Raw genomic sequence first — 17214 nt, forward strand, 5'->3', positions numbered from 1 at the left:
GGATAGATACGTCGCGAATATTGAACACGATATACACGGACGACAAGTAAATGCATATAAAATAATAAAACATCTGTCCAAACAAGAAAGAGATAAAGCAGACATAAATGTAATCGGGAGAAGAATGGATCCTTTATTTTAAGGAACAGTGGACAGATAAATCAAAAATATATAATGGAATAAAACACCAGGATATATCAACAGATTTTACAGAAGTTGATAATATTGAATTAAAGGAATTAGAAGAAGCTCTAGAGAGATCAAAACATGGAAAATCACCAGGCATTGATGGTGTTCAAATAGAATTAATAAAATACGCTCCAGCTGAGTGGAAAGCGAGATTTTTGAAACTCCTAAATCAATGTTGGATCCAGAAGAAAATCCCAGAAGAATGGACAGTAGCAAATATTATTCCTATATTCAAAAAAGGAGATCGAAGTAAATGCACTAACTACAGAGGAATTAGCTTATTAAATGAAGCATATAAAATATATGCAAAAATAATAACAAAACGATTACAAGTTATTACCGAAACCATCCTCTTGGAAGAACAGTCAGGATTCCGAAAAGGAAGATCATGTATTGATAACATATTCACAATAAAACAAATAATGGAAAAATCCAAAGAATTTAATAAAGAGCTCCATTTATTGTTTATAGACTATCAGAAGCCATTTGATAATATAAAAAGAGATAAACTCTGGGAAATTATGGAATTGAGAGGTATTCCTAAACATTTAATAGACATAGTAAAAAGTATATATGAAAACTCCACCATATGCTACAAATCAAAAGAAGGAAAACTGTATTATGAGACAGTAAATTTAGGAGTAAGACAGGGCTGCAGTTTGTCGCCAACACTTTTTAATCTTTATATTGACGAAGCAATGAGGAAATTTAAGTTGCAAATGCAGAAGTTCAACATATCAGAAAACGTTAAAAATAAAAAATTCTTAAAAAAACCTCCTCTTTGCTGATGATCAAGTTATATTAGCTAGTGACGAGGATACGTTACAAAGGGGGCTATTTGAATTATATAAAATTACGAAAGATATGAATCTAACTATTTCGAAAGAAAAAACAAAAGTAATGGCATTTATGGGCAAAAGGGTGGTGAGATCAAAGGTAGTAGTGGAAGACTATATCATAGAACAAGTTAATACTTTTAACTTCCTTGGCTGCCATCTATCATATACTCATGAAAAAGATATTGATTATAAAATTGCCAAATTTAACAATATATGTGGGACCATTAGAAGAACACTCCGTAATAAAACTAGGAAAGATACACAGATTAAACTATATAAAGTTATGGCAATACCAACGGGCTTATATACGAGTGAAACTTGGACGTTAAAAGAGAAAGATAGAAGTCGACTACAGGCAGCTGAAATGCGATTTCTTCGAAGTGTAGTAGGAGTAACTCGACTGGATCACATCAGGAATGAGGAAATAAGAAACAATCTAAAAGTTAACAGTCTGTTAGAAACTGTAGATGAGTATAAACAGAAATGGTGGGAACACGTACAATGGATGAGCCAAGATAGAACCCCGAAAATAATCGCTGACTATGTACCCACCGGAAAAAGAAGTATCGGCAGACCAGCAAAAAGATGGATACAAGAAATAAAGGAGCCGCAATGGGCTTAAAGCCTACAGCTTGAAGCAGAAGAAGAAGAAGAAGAAGACACACTGATACACTATGGCCTATACCAGTACTGTAATCCCATTCGCATAGATTGATTGCCATAAATACATGCCAGTAAATATTATTCTTAAATATTATACACTACCATACAGATACTTAAATTCATATCACCACCACAGTCAGCCAGCACGTGTTTGAAAGTCAAACTATGCTATTATGCCGACACTGAAGTATAGTAATTCACAAACTACACTCTCGTACCAGCACTGTACACACACATCTACGTAAAGTAAGCGTTCCTATAGTCAGATGCTGACATCTACAGGCTTTTAAATTTCCTCGAGATATAGCACGTGAACGATAGGCACCGATGCACCTGACATCTGTAGGATAGATACTCATCATGTTCACTTAACGCTTTGTGCTCTTGACGAGTCATAAGAGGCCAGCTAAAAGACAATTTTCTCCCGCGCATGCGTGAAATTCCTGTAACCATCTCGAAAAGAGCACGGCTTGTACGTGAACGGATGTTGCCAAGTTTACATAAGAAGTTTATGCAAGATGCGGGAAGTTTAAAATACTCGAGTCTGATATTATACATCCCCACTACGTCAATACGGTATCAATAATAAAACTAGTCGTGCATTAATGGAAACAAGGTGTTCACATGCTCTTGTGCTCTTATTGACTCACCGCCACTGAATGGCCAACACCTTCCTAGGACTTATGAATCCAAATATCTTGGAGTTATTTTCGATAGTAAGTTAACATGGAGCAACCATTTGAAATACATTTCTGAAAAAGCTCGTAAATGATTCTCCCTTCTAAAAAGACTAGCAAGAAAGAAATGGGGATGCTCTAGGAATACTTTGAACACTACATACAAAATGTTTATACAGCCAGTGCTGACATACTGCGGAGAAATTTTAATTACCGTACTTCACCTTTCATAAACGAAATAGAATATGTTCAAAACCAAGCTCTCAGACTCATTACTGGTGGAATCAAAACAACTCCAATAGATTCTTTGAGATTCCTCACTAATATTAACAGCATCAAAATGACAATAGAAGAAAAAGCACTCATTCAATATGGAAAACTTATTAGATTACCAGGAAACAATTGCATTCATACAGTCCTCTCTGTAGATTGAAAACTCAGAAAAGTTTCATATCCATTGTTCAAGAATTAAAACAGAAAATCAATATCTCGAATTTAAAAGAAAACCTATAAATTAAACCAAACCCTTTACCTCTATTAAATATAGAATATAATCTAAATTTAACAGAAGAAATACTGAAATCAGAAGTAAACACTGAAATACTAAAACAATATTGTCTTTAGAGACAATTAATATCAGGTACCCTCCACAAAACTGGCTTCATTTATACACTGACGGATCCTTGATCTACAGAGAACAAGGTGCCGGTGCAGGTGTTACGTGCTGTCTCTTCTCACTTTATAGATCTCTTGGGTATGGAACAACAAGTTTTGATGGATAAATCATTGCAATAAGTGAAAGTCTCAGGAATCTTCTATGCCACATCAATCAATTTTAAAATGCAGTTATATTGTCAGACTCCAAAGCAGCTATTCTATCAATAGTCTCTAAACACACACCTTCATCTCAAACAGCAGAAATAACTAAAATGCTCTCTCAATTAATATCACTCAATAAAAGAATTGAATTCCAATGGATACCATCCCATTGTGGAATCCTGGGAAACAAGAATGCGGATGCTTTAGCAAAGAAGGGCAGCACTGCTACTTACAGACCTGTTACTAAATCTACGTATTACTCTGTGAAAAGATTTATTAAATCTACATACTTAGACTTCAACAAACAAAATTTGATAACACAATCTCAAGGGAAAAAATGGAACTCTGTGCATCAAAATCCACAGTTAATTCCCGATTTACCACGAAAATCGTCTGTAGCTGCATTTAGATTGGCAACAGGCCATGATTGTTTGGCCAAACACCTGCATAGAATTGGAATATATCAGTCCCCTAACTGTCCATTTTGCAACTCAAACCAAGAAATGGATTCGGAACACCTCAAAATCTGTGCTTCAGTGGCTGGTCATGATAATATCTTTGAAAAATATTGGAGTGCAAGAGGTCAAATGACTTTATGGTCAAACGCCTGGCATTAGAAAGCAACAACAACAACAACAACAACAACAACAACAACAACAACAACAACAACAACAATAAGGAAACATGATGAAATGTTCGAAATATTTTTTTCTAAACTGAAAGTTTGGCAGTAAAATAATTACCACTTAAGCAAGCCGAACAATCGAGTGCTCAGACTAACAAGGTTCTATCTACTATTTTGTAAATTTTACCGGAGAGCATTTTTAAAGTTCGTTTAGAAGTAAAATGAAAATAAAAAACATTTTTAATGATCGCTCTGTTCTGTTCGCTTCGTAAATGACTTGTTTATTATTTCGAGGACATAACATGTCCGGAATAATATTTTTTTATATTGTACTGAGTTGAAGGCTATATGTGCGTTAGAAATAACTTTACTACGTGCTTAACTTTTGATTCCCTTTCAAACTTTACTTTTATGATTTACTTACTGTTAATAGTTTGATGACGTACATATTGTCTACTTACTTAATATAGCCTGCTCCTATTTATCCTGTTCATCACATTAGCTAACAATCAGTTTATTACGACGATTTAAACTCAGAATTATGTTGCGTTTTAGGTGGACACGAAGACAGCTAGACGTCGAGCAGCCACGACAAGGACAAGAGAACATCAAGGATATTCACATCGTGGAGCAACACCAGTCGCTATGAAGGTACAGTAATTGTTTACATCCTGAAGTGTTGGTGCTATCATCTACGAACAACTTGGATTTTTACTGCAAATAAAAGAATAAGGATAAATTATTTTCAATTTTTAAACGAAATTTAAAAAATATTCATACATTTATTTCATTTAATTTTTCTTTAAGGCTATATGTGCGTTAGAAGTAACTTGACTACGCGCTTCAACTTTTTATTCCTTTTCCAGCTTCACTTTTATGATTTACTTATTGTAAAAGTTAGATAACGTACATACTGTCTACTTAATATGCTACCTATTTATCCTGTTCATTACATTAGCTACATTGGCTAGAAAATCTGAAAAATTATGTCTCCACGTACCGATCAAATTCCTGCAGAATTAATACAAGAGGGTGGAAGCACATTATCTAACGAAATTTATAAGCTTGTACTTGCTATTTGGGAAAAGTAAATTGTACCAGAACAATGGAAGGAGTCCATAATCGTACCTATTTTTAAGAAGGGGGACAAGACTAACTGTAGTAACTTTTGTTGACGTCGTACAATATTTTGTCCAATATTCTTTTGAGAAGATTAACTCCATATGTAGATGAAATTATTGGGGTTCATCAGTGTGGTTTTAGGGCTAATAGATCAACTATTGATCAGATATTTTGTATTCGACAGATATTGGAGAAAAAATAGGAGTATAAGGGTACAGTGCATCAGTTATTCATAAATTTCAAAAAGGCATATGACTCGGTTAAGAGAGAAGTTTTATGTGATATTCTTATTGAATTTTGTATTCCCAAAAAACTAGTTCGATTAATTAAAATGTGTCTCAGTGAAACGTACAGCAGAGTTCGTATAGATCAGTTTCTGTCAGATGCGTTTCCCATTCACTGTGGGCTAAAGCAAGGAGATGCACTATCACCTTTACTTTTTAACTTCGCTCTAGAATATGCCATTAGGAAAGTTCAGAATGACAGGCTTTGGAATTGAACGGGTTATATCAGCTTCTTGTCTATGCAGATGACGTGAATATGTTAGGAGAAAATCCACAAACGATTAGGGAAAACACGGGAATTTTACTTGAAGCAAGTAAAGAGATAAGTTTGGAAGTAAATCCCGAAAAGACAAAGTATATGATTATGTCTCGTGACGGGAATATTGTACGAAATGGAAATATAAAAAATGGGAAATTTATCTTTTGAAGAGGTGGAGAAGTTCAAGTATCTTGGAGCAACAGTGACACATATAAATGATACTCGGGAGGAAATTAAACACAGAATAAATATGGGAAATGCCTGTTATTACTCGGTTGATAAGCTTTTATCATCTAGTCTGCTGTCAAAAAATCTGAAAGTTAGAATTTATAAAACAATTATATTATCGGTTGTTCTTTATGGTTGTGAAACTTGGACTCTCACTTTGAGAGAGGAACATAGGTTAAGGGTGTTTGAGAATAAGGTGCTTATGAAAATATTTGGGGCTAAGAGGGATGAAGTTACAGGAGAATGGAGAAAGTTACACAACACAGAACTGCACGCATTGTAGTCTTCACCTGACATAATTAGGAACATAAAATCCAGACGTTTGAGATGGGCAGGGCATGTAGCACGTATGGGCGAATCCAGAAATGCATATAGAGTGTTAGTTGGGAGACCGGAGGGAAAAAGACCTTTAGGGAGGCCAATGGGAAGATAATATTAAAATGGATTTGAGGGAGGTGGGACATGATGATAGAGAATGGATTAATCTAGCTCAGGATAGGGACCAATGGCGAGCTTATGTGAGGGCGGCAATGAACCTCCGGGTTCCTTAAAAGCCAGTAAGTAAGTAAGTAAGTAAGTAAGTAAGTAAGTAAGTAAGTAAGTAAGTAAGTAAATAAGTAAGTAAGTAAGTATTACATTAGCTAACAATAAATTTATTACAACGATTTAAAATCAGAATTATGTTGCATTTCAGATATGTCAAAACGGATTCACAAGGTGCTCATGTATGAAGTCAACCCGACGTCGAGCGATCACCATATGGGCAGAAAAGCAAGCACTATCACTTTGAGCAGTAAAGAAGGTAGGCTACAGTAATTTTACTGTTAGATCCTGAAGTGGTGGCGCTTTCAGCTGCGCACATGTTCCATTGCTGGTAGCGAAGAGCAGATTTATCGAGTAGTGCCATTCAGCCAGTTGGCCCAAACCGCTTGTTAAATTTGTGGCAGTTCGTAGAACCTGCTGTTAAATATTTGAACTGAGTTCTTTACAGAAAGGAAGAACATTAATTTAATACGCAATTCTCTAGCTTTTAATATGGTAGTAAATATAATGCTAAAATAAACGACAAAATGCAACTAGAAACGAATGATATTTATTATTACATTTTCTATCCAAGTGTCCAGGCAGTGAGGACAGAAATATGATAGCCTGTTATGCCTGTGGCCTTGAAAAACACTTCTGCTTATTTTGGCTGTCGTTTACACCTATACTTTCAAAGATAAACCGCATACACAACAGTGAAACGTAGTAAGTGATTCAAAAACATAATTAAAAATTATAAATGGACTTCCAACTACAAAATGGACTATTGAGCACTTTATAGGGACCGGATTTGTAGGTTTTACCTTTTTTTTTCCTTACTTCTCAACTCCTAATTTCTAATACTTTTCCGAATCATGAAAGTAGGAGACTTTTAGTACCTAAGATAACCTAAGTCATTGTTGATAAGCATTATCTTGCATTTACTGCGTTTTATATTGACTTTTTTTCAATTTTGAGAGAAATATCAATATATTGAGAGAGAGAGAGAGAGAGAGAGAGAGAGAGAGAGAGAGAGAACACCCTCGAAATGGAGGAGGCTGCCTCAATCCTAAGGCAGAATCTGTACTTAGCTGCGACAACGTCTATGGCTCCCTTGCTTTCCTCAAGGCACATTTCAGTGACCTTCCAAAAATATACTGAGTACTTGGAATCTTCGTCGCTACAACTGAAGATGTAATTGGTGTCTACAGGAACAAGTACCATGGGTGAAGCCGTGTATTTAACACTGAAGAAACTATTGCATAGGAATCCAGTTTATATAGAAGAGCGCCTGAAATCTGCAAACATATGCACGAGTAACTTTTATTCATGACTGCAGACGTTCAAACATGTACAAAATGTTTTTGCATGACTAGCTTACGAATCCTCTGCCTATTAATATGACATTCAATGCAAGCTAGTGAATGCATGTAAACGATCAAGTTCATTTTGATATTTGCAGAAATACGTTTGTGGACTACGAAGCAGAGCAGGAACTCAGAGCAGAGAAAGAGACGAAGAAGAAGAAGAAGAAGAAGAAGAAGAAGAAGAAGAAGTGTGGTTATTTTCTTGAACCTATTTTGTTGTTTCCCTATTCTCCTCGCATTCTACCTATTCTTCCCGTAAACACCTTCTTCTCTTCAAATTCCCCATGTTCTCTTCCATGTAGTAGTAGTAATAGTGATTTTTAAGTGTAAGAGGTGTGGCAATTAAGTAACGATACTCGCATCTCCCATCGCGCAGCCTTAAGGGAGGAGGTTGGCACTGGAATGTAGTTGACCTCGATCCTTTCGGAGCAACCATGTTTCATTTCGTCGTTGTGTGTGTTGCCAATGCAGCGATTTTCCAGCTAGATATAGTGTTTTTAAGTCACCAGCCGCTACTGAACAGCTGTCCGGTATTATTATAGTAAGGCATTTGCTTGTACTCTCAAATGCAGGATTCTAGTCATAGAACATGATGTGTGTGCTAACCGGTACAAAGCTATGGTTTGCCAGTGTTCATCGTCAGAGTGGTTTCTTTACCAGCGAACTTCGTAGGTGGATAGTAATTTGTTTTATATAGTTGACCATGCCTGTTCAACTGATAAGTGGATGATAATATGAGAACGTTATAAGTTTTGCCTTGGAAAACAAGTATGTTCCTTTGAAGTAGCTAATGTCATGATTAGAAATAGATATGTTGTTGTTGTTTTCTAATGCCAGGCGTTTGACAATAAAGTCATTTGACCTCTTGCACTCCAATATTTTTCAAAGATATTATCATGGCCAGCCACTGAAGAACAGATTTTGAGGTGTTCCGAATCCATTTCTTGGTTTGAGTTGCACAATGGGCAATTAGGGGACTGATATATTCCAATTCTATGCAGGTGTTTGGCCAAACAATCATGGCCTGTTGCCAATCTAAATGCAGCTACAGACGATTTTCGTGGTAAATCGGGAATTAACTGTGGATTTTGATGCACAGAGTTCCATTTTTTCCCTTGAGATTGTGTTATCAAATTTTGTTTGTTGAAGTCTAAGTATGTAGATTTAATAAATCTTGTCACATAGTAATACGTAGATTTAGTAACAGGTCTGTAAGTAGCAGTGCTGCCCTTCTTTGCTAAAGCATCCGCATTCTCGTTTCCCAGGATTCCACAATGGGATGGTATCCATTGGAATTCAATTCTTTTATTGAGTGATATTAATTGAGAGAGCATTTTAGTTATTTCTGCTGTTTGAGATGAAGGTGTGTGTGTTTAGAGACTATTGACAGAATAGCTGCTTTGGAGTCTGACAATATAACTGCATTTTAAAATTGATTGATGTGGCATAGAAGATTCCTGAGACTTTCACTTATTGCAATGATTTCTCCATCAAAACTTGTTGTTCCATACCCAAGAGATCTATAAAGTGAGAAGAGACAGCACGTAGCACCTGCACTGGAACCTTGTTCTCTGTAGATCAAGGATCCGTCAGTGTATAAATGAAGCCAGTTTTGTGGAGGGTATCTAATATTAATTGTCTCTAAAGACAATTGTTTTAGTATTTCAGTGTTTACTTATGATTTCAGTATTTCTTCTGTTAAATTTAGATTATATTCCATATTTAATAGAGTTAAAGTGTTTGGTTTAATTTGTCGGTTTTCTTTTAAATTCGGGATATTGATTTTCTGTTTTAATTCTTAAACAATGGATATGAAACTTTTTTGAGTTTTCAATCTACAGAGAGGACTGTATGAATGAGAAATAGATATACAGAGGGCTCTTTTAATTCATTGATATTGAGACATCTTGAAAATGATCCCACCAATTTTAAGGAACATTTCAGACTCTCTCCCGAACAATTTCATTTTGTTTTAAGTTCAATTGAAAAATAATGATATTGTAACATTATTCACAAAATTTATTCACAAACTAATGAGCCCAGCTGAAAGATAAGCAGTAACTTTAAGGTAAAAACCAATGACATAAACATTTTATTATAACTTTTTACAAAGTCATTTTTTTTAATTTAAGAGCATTTATTTAGGAAATAACACTGGTCAACAAATTTTAAGAAGTTGTATGTATCGGAAGTAAAACCAATCAATAAATTACAGTGTAATTTGACCTCCAAAATTCGAAAGTGATAACGAAAATGCTTAGTTGGTTCTTGTTTTTAAGATATTTTGAACTTAAAACATGTTATAAATAATTTTCTCATTCGCCAACAAATAAAAAGTATATTTTTTATACCTTCGAGGTCAAGGTAGCTGATTCTTACGGAAATTGATGTGCTGATTGAAAATGTCATTGCATTTTTTCTACCGGGTCTTGTTCAAAAGATATTCAAGAAAATATATTCAATAAAAACCAGAAGTCTAGAAATTTGAAATATTATGTCATATTAATTTCGTACATTACAGACGCAGACGTGGTTTTTTTTAGCCTTTCTTCTGTATTTTAATTATTACTGACAAGCAATCATCGTAGTGCTTCATGTTAATGATTTACTTTTCCGAGATTGTCAGGGAAGAGGTCCAAGTGGAGTGGAGGAAATGTATTTTAAGAGACATGATGCACTCCATTCTATTGCATGCGATCGGCATATTGTCCACTAATTCCCTGTAATTTGTCACTTTGTTGTTTCCAAGAAATTTATGTACAAGTGGAATGATTCCCAAACGATTTTCTCCTTGCCTGTTAGAAATTCATGAAAATGTTCATCAAGCATTAACTTTCTAATTTGTGGACCTCTTTGATTTTAGAATCATTGAGTCGTGGAAATTCGTGAAAGAGTTACCTAAAAGCTCTTTTCATGCCCTTTACATAGTTTTTCATAAGGCCCAGTTTAATACACAACGCCTGTAATATTACTTTGGTCTCATTTATCAGTGGCATACGAATAATATCTTTAATGCCTGGTTCTAACTTTTGCCTAAGGGGCCACAACTTAGTTGATAGTGTTTATCTTTTGCAGGACTATCCCACTTACACAAAAAGCAACAGTATTTTGTATAACCCTGCTGAAGACCTAATATTAACACATCTACCTTCAAATCTGAATACACACCTCTTGTATTTATTATAATTCAAACAGTTAATGTTAGCAGATGTCTCTTTCATGGATACTTATTTAGTAGGTTATTTTACGACGCTGTATCAACATCTCAGATTATTTAGCGTCAGAATGAGATGAAAGCGATAATGCCGGTGAAATGAGTCCGGGGTCTAGCACCGAAAGTTACCCAGCATTTGCTCAAATTGGGTTGAGGAAAACTCCGGAAAAAACTCACCCAGGTAACTTTCCCTGACCGGGATTCGAACCCGGGCCACCTGGTTTCGCGGCCAGACGCGCTAACTGTTACTCCATAGGTGTGGACTTCACGGATACTGAATGTCCGCCTGGAATACTTGGTAATTTATTGCCATTATGCAGTAATACTGCTTTAAGACTGGCTTTGAGTGAGTTTATAAAAAGGCGCCACTCATCTGCGATGTATTGAATCCCCATAGCATCCATGAATCCATCAACATCATTACAGAATACAAGATTATCCTGCACAGAAAAAAAAAAATCTTTCGAGGGGATGCTGGCAAACTCGAAATTCGGTAATTTTAACATTTTTTTTTTCAAGATAATTAAATTCAACTGCTTAAGTCGTGACCCTAGTAACTCAGCCTTGTTTTTAGTCAGTTCTAAGTCCATAACGAGATCATTTCGTTCAATTTGAGTTGAATCTTTCGTACACTACTTTTAATACTTGAATATAAATAATTGATTAAATGGCGATCTTACTTGTGTTAATTGTGTAAGCATGTGCGGCTTACAGCTGTTTCGGTGCTTCTTCACACCATCCTCAGAGCTAACCACACATACAATAACATAAATACAGACATGGAAATCCTACACATACAACCCAAAAACCAAAAACTCAACACACTAGAACAATATGAAATATACAGACACACTAAAACACACCCTGATCAAATTCTCAACATGCAGATCAATTTCAGAACACTCATTATTTGACACCACATTTCAACACTTTTCAACAATCGAACGCACCCACACAACAGACAGCGAAGTACGAGATGACTCCGAGATCTACTAGGCTCTGAGGATGGTGTGAAGAAGCACCGAAACAGCTGTAAGCCGCACATGCTTACACAATTAACACGAGTAAGATCGCCATTTAATCAATTATTCAATTTGAGTCATTACGTTTATAGGAAATATCTCTCGTTGGTTGCCAGGTTGCTAAATAGGGCATAGGGTGTACGGTACAATTGTTGGCAGTGTGACAGTTCTTGGCAGGTGTTGAACATAGTTAATAATAATAAGTTTAATTTTTTCCCACAGACAAATCTACTTAGGGAAAAACATTGCTTATAATGTTGGTCACATTATTATGTGAATGTTTTCTCTCCATTTTTCTTTGAGTCTTCATGCTGTGTGTAAATTTTCTGAACTGCATATCTAGTGTTGAATTATAAAGAAAAAAATAAGAACACAGGAGTGACATATTCTGTGAGTACTTGTCTATGTTTTACATTACATATTTAAAATACAGTTATACTTGATCTGTATGTTCTGCTGGTTATGTAATTAAATTCATTCAATCTCATAACCTAATTTTACTTAAAATAATTTGGGTGCCAACATCTATATCATTTTTTTCTACATATTATAATTATTGGCACCCCCTGCCAACAACTATATTATTGTGCATTAGTGATATAAGTATAGATTTTGAATCACGTTCTAATTTAGTTCTATTATGTATATTTTCGACTCACTTCTGATACTTGGTTACAGTTCTTGGCAGGGGTGCCAATAAACTATAATTTTGAAACGAAAAAGTGTGATTGTTGTTGGCAGTATTGCGACATTATAGAAAACTTTTCCCCCCTGCACAGAGTGTCAGAAATGTCGTCAAAAAAGTAAAGATACACATCTCAGGATTTAGAAGCTGCTATTAATCATATCAAAAGTGGACTTCCAAAAAATGCAGCTGCGAAGAAACATAACGTTCCTCGGGCAGCAATTCAGTTTCATTTAAAGCAAAATTTTGTTAAAAGTCGCCCTGACCCCAACACAATTTTGACTGATGAAGAGGAAATCACTCTCAAAAAATGGATCATTGATAGTTGTAGAAAAGGATTCCCTTGTCATAAGGCAGATGTGATTGCAAGTGTCAAAGAATTTCTCCACAACCGGCCAAATCAATTCATAGACAATACACCAGGTATAGGTTGGTATTAGGCTTTTCTGAAAAGACATCCAGATATTGCGACTCGGACTAGTGAAGCTGTCACTTCAGCAAGCAGCTGCGTCAGCGAAAAAGACATTCGAAACTAGTTTGTCAAAATATCTGAATGTCTAACGGAAGAACAGAACATTGATGTTCTTAATAAACCTGACAGGATATTCAATGCTGACGAGACAAGTTTCATGTTGAATCCTGTAAATTGAAAAGTTTTAGGCCCAAAAGCAGCTAGAAATATTTATGAGGTGGATCAAGGAAATGCCAAAACCTCCATAACTGTAATGTTCATCTTTTTAGCTAGTGCCTTGGTGGTACCACCAATGGTAGTTTTTCTGTACAAGAGGATTCCAGCAGAAATTGGGCACTCAGTTCCAAATTCCTGGGGAATTGGTCACAGCGATAGAGGCTGGATGAAAACTGAAGTCTTCTATGAGTATGTTGGAAATGTTTTTGTGTCATTTCTAAAAGAGAAAAATATCTAAACACCTGTAATTCTATTTGAAGATGGGCATGAAAGCCACATATTATGCCATATTATTCAACTCTGCACAGAACTTGGTGTTGTATTAATCGCGTTGTATTCCAACGCAACGCGAATTCTTCAACCAGCCGACGTAGCAGCATTTAGACCCATAAAAGAAGGCCGGACGAAAGGAGTACTTAATTTGCGCACAAAGATCACCCTCATGAAGACCTGAAAAAGGAACATTTCTGTCCCGTCTTAGAAGCAGCCTAGAGAAGTATGTTAAAGTTAAAATGCTCCAAAGTGGTTTCTGAGCATATGGGCTATTTCCTTGGAATCCTGATTCCATTAATTACTCAAAATGTCTTGGAAGCAAAGTAATAAATGAGACATCAACTCAGTCATACAGTGAACTATTGCCAAAATTAGATTATGAACATTTCAAATTACTGGTGCCTGAAGAATTAATAGAAAAGTTCAAAGACATTAAGAGTGAGACTGAAGTAGAACACAATAATGAATTTTATATTCTCTTCAGGATGTGGAACGAAGTGTTTCGTAAAGGTGTGCAACCAAAGATAATGAAAAAATGAAAAGACAAAGCACTGTTTTAATTCTATAATTAAGCCAATTATTTCAGAATATAAAACGATAGATAACAAGCAAAATTTGGAAAAGATTCAGGCAGAAAAAACACAAAAAACAGGTAGAACAAGAGAAGAAAGAACAAAGCAAGAGAAAGAGAGAAGAAAAACTCTAAATACAAAACAAATGCCTAAGAAAAAGAAAGAGCGAATTACTAACGTGGGTAAGGGTACTGATATAACTGAATTAATGTCATTTTTCAAACAAGGCATGTGTTATGTTTGTGTTCGTAATATTAAAACAGAAAATGGAAGCCTGCAATGTTCACTGTGCAATAAGTTATTCCACGAGAAATGTGTATCTAAAAATCAACAACAGCATATTCCCAACAACACAGACTGCGATGATTTCCTTTGTCATTTGTGCTACAATGTTGATGAAAGTGATAGTGAAGACTTGTTTTTAAATACTGAAAGTGATAATGAATAAATGGAACGTGTGTTGATTTCAATTTTGTTATACACTGTTGAAAAAACGAGTATGCCGAGAAATGTATCAATACCTGCCAAATATTGTAACAACCCTGCCAAGAATTGTATTTTTCAGAACTTATTCTTTTCACATGAAAAAATATTATTATTTAAATTTAAAAGGTAACTTGATATATGTGCATATATGTAAAAAATATCACTTTGTCCCATAGAAGTTTCATTTTTACGATTGAACTTAAAATATCTACTCAATTTTTAATTGACTAAAAAATCATCCTTAACCCTGCCAATAATTGTACCTTTCCCCCTATTAGTAAATTTTGTAATTGTGTGATAACTGATGTACAAATGTGTATACTATATATGTATATATTTCTTACTGTATCATTACACTATGTGTTTATCCACATACATATAAATATAAATAATATATAAAATATAAATAAAATATCATCTCGAGAAAAATCGAGAAATTCGAGCAAAAACACTATGCAAAAACGAAATGATAGCTAATCCACAAAAATGGAGGTCATTTTCGATTTTAGCACCCCAAAATTAGTAAGAAATGACCAATTTTATCTCCGATACATTTTGGCTGTTGAGCAGTGTAATGTTACAAATAAAAATAATGTGAGAAGGAGGTTGTTGCACTTCTCTCCTTTGCACGGCATTCCACTTCACTCACTATTTTACACTCAAACTTTTGCTTCAGTACCTAGCTAAATCTGCCGCATCGTGTGTGTGTCCTTCAATTATGAATCATTTTACTCATTTGTATTAATAGTTCTGGTTGTTGCAAATTATAGATTAGCTATTGTTTACGTTGGTTCTTCTTTTTGGCTCATGTCGAACAGGGATTTGTGTTTAGAAATATAATCACTTAATATCTGGTCTTCATTTGTGGAAAAAGTGCAGAAAGATTTCTGTTTTACCTCCATTATGATATGTATAATGTGTAGATCACATGTTATTAAATGATTAATTTTGCTTAAAACAATATAAGTTTATTTTATATTTATATTTTTCAACGAATTAGCAAATATTTTGGACAAGTAGATACGCGAAAGGTACGGCAAGTATTAAGAGAAAAAGCGTTTGAGAACTGGAGCCAGAAAAAACATAAAGGCAAAGGCGTGCTCTTATACCAACACTATACCCCGGCCAATAAGTGGATCCAGAATCACAAGGGTCTTTCCTGTAGTGAGTGGAGGGAAGCAATCAAGATGAATGCGAACGTGTCAGCTCGTAGTGTACCTGGCAGGTCTTCGGGCAGTAACCTCTGTCGACGTTGCGACAGGGAGGTTGAAACCCTTGCCCATGTCCTGGGGGTCTGTCCACACGGTGAACTTCTACGAAATACGCGGCATCATACAGTAAGATCTATAATAGCAACTGCCTTAAGGAACAAAGGTTATTCAGTATATGAAGAAGTACACGGCATATCCAGTGAGGGCAGTAATCGAAGAATTGACATAATTGCATTTAAACCCCCCTCTTTTGAAGGTTACATCATAGACCCTACTGAGAGATTCGAATCGCACGAACACCAGCCAGAAGAAGTACACGAGGAAAAAAGGAATATATATGAACCTTCCATCAGTTTTTATAAGGACAAATACCATTTGGAATCCATCGTCATTACGGGACTAATGATAGGAACCCATGGGACCATAACCCGGTTCCTAGTCGACTTCTGTAAATCCTTTGGCCTGCATAAAAGTATTTTAAGAGATCTAACAATTGCAGCACTCAAAGGCTCAATAGCTATTTTCAGGCATCATACATATGGACCATGACTAATTCGCATCTCCTTGACGTTACTTCGTTTAACATCATGTGTTTCAATATAATTCAAATTCTTTCTTTTTCACTCTAACAACAATTTATCACTAAGCCTCAAGGCTTTTACTCTATTGTATCATGGTACTCTTTGTCGACGGCAACCTGTAGTGGTTACAGGAAGAAATTAAATTAAATTAAATTAAATTATCTACAAACTACAATAATTTTAAATATATACTAGTTATTTTATTAACAAAAATGTTAATGTCTAACATATTTGCGGTTCAGTAAATATTCATTAGATTATAATTAAATGATTTAGTTCATGATCTACTGTAATTTTACAATTGGTTTCTCGGCAATGAACGTCAGCTTTTTGCCTCGAAGGCAAACTCCGACGATGTTCGTCGAGGCCAGTGATGTTCGTTGACGCTGTAAAGAAACCATGCACATTCAAATCAATGGGACAGAATCCCAGCGAAGATCGCCAGCGATGATCGTCAGCGAAGATCACAGTAGACAAACCATAGCTTAAATGTAGTATGATAAAAAAAACTGTGAAATTTCAACTGTCTACTTTCACTTGTTCCGGAGAAAATGGGGACACATGCAAAGAAAATAAATGTAATTTTTTTAAAACCAAATACACAGTCGAACATGTGAGAAGAACTGTGTTTTCTTAACTGCACCGTCGCTACATTAAGCTTCGTCTCATGAAAACGCAGCCAACATAGTATAGAATGAAGTTTCAGATACAAAATTAATAAAAGAACAGGAAGAAGATCTCTAAGCTAAAGAGTTTTGAAATTAATATTCTCGGAAAAAGTAAAGATTTGTGATTTTTATACTAATAAGTAACAAGAATGCAGTACGTAATTGCATCATAAAATGTGCGTTAGATCAATCTTCAGAAAACTTAAAAATACGTTTGAAA

The 17214-nt window shown here is 35.2% G+C and overlaps 1 long non-coding RNA gene across 1 annotated transcript in view; it reads left to right on the forward strand.

The window, feature by feature from the left end:
- The window catches only part of LOC138692643 (uncharacterized), a 92322-nt gene that overhangs the window by 6854 nt on the left and 68254 nt on the right, over positions 1-17214 (forward strand). Inside the window, exons 2-3 of the long non-coding RNA XR_011330094.1 lie at positions 4368-4463; positions 6400-6507. This is a non-coding gene — a long non-coding RNA (uncharacterized lncRNA). The remainder of the gene's footprint in view (positions 1-4367; positions 4464-6399; positions 6508-17214) is intronic.

Source organism: Periplaneta americana, chromosome 17 (genome assembly GCF_040183065.1).
Source record: "Periplaneta americana isolate PAMFEO1 chromosome 17, P.americana_PAMFEO1_priV1, whole genome shotgun sequence".
In the NCBI taxonomy this organism is placed as follows: Eukaryota; Metazoa; Arthropoda; class Insecta; order Blattodea; family Blattidae; genus Periplaneta; species Periplaneta americana.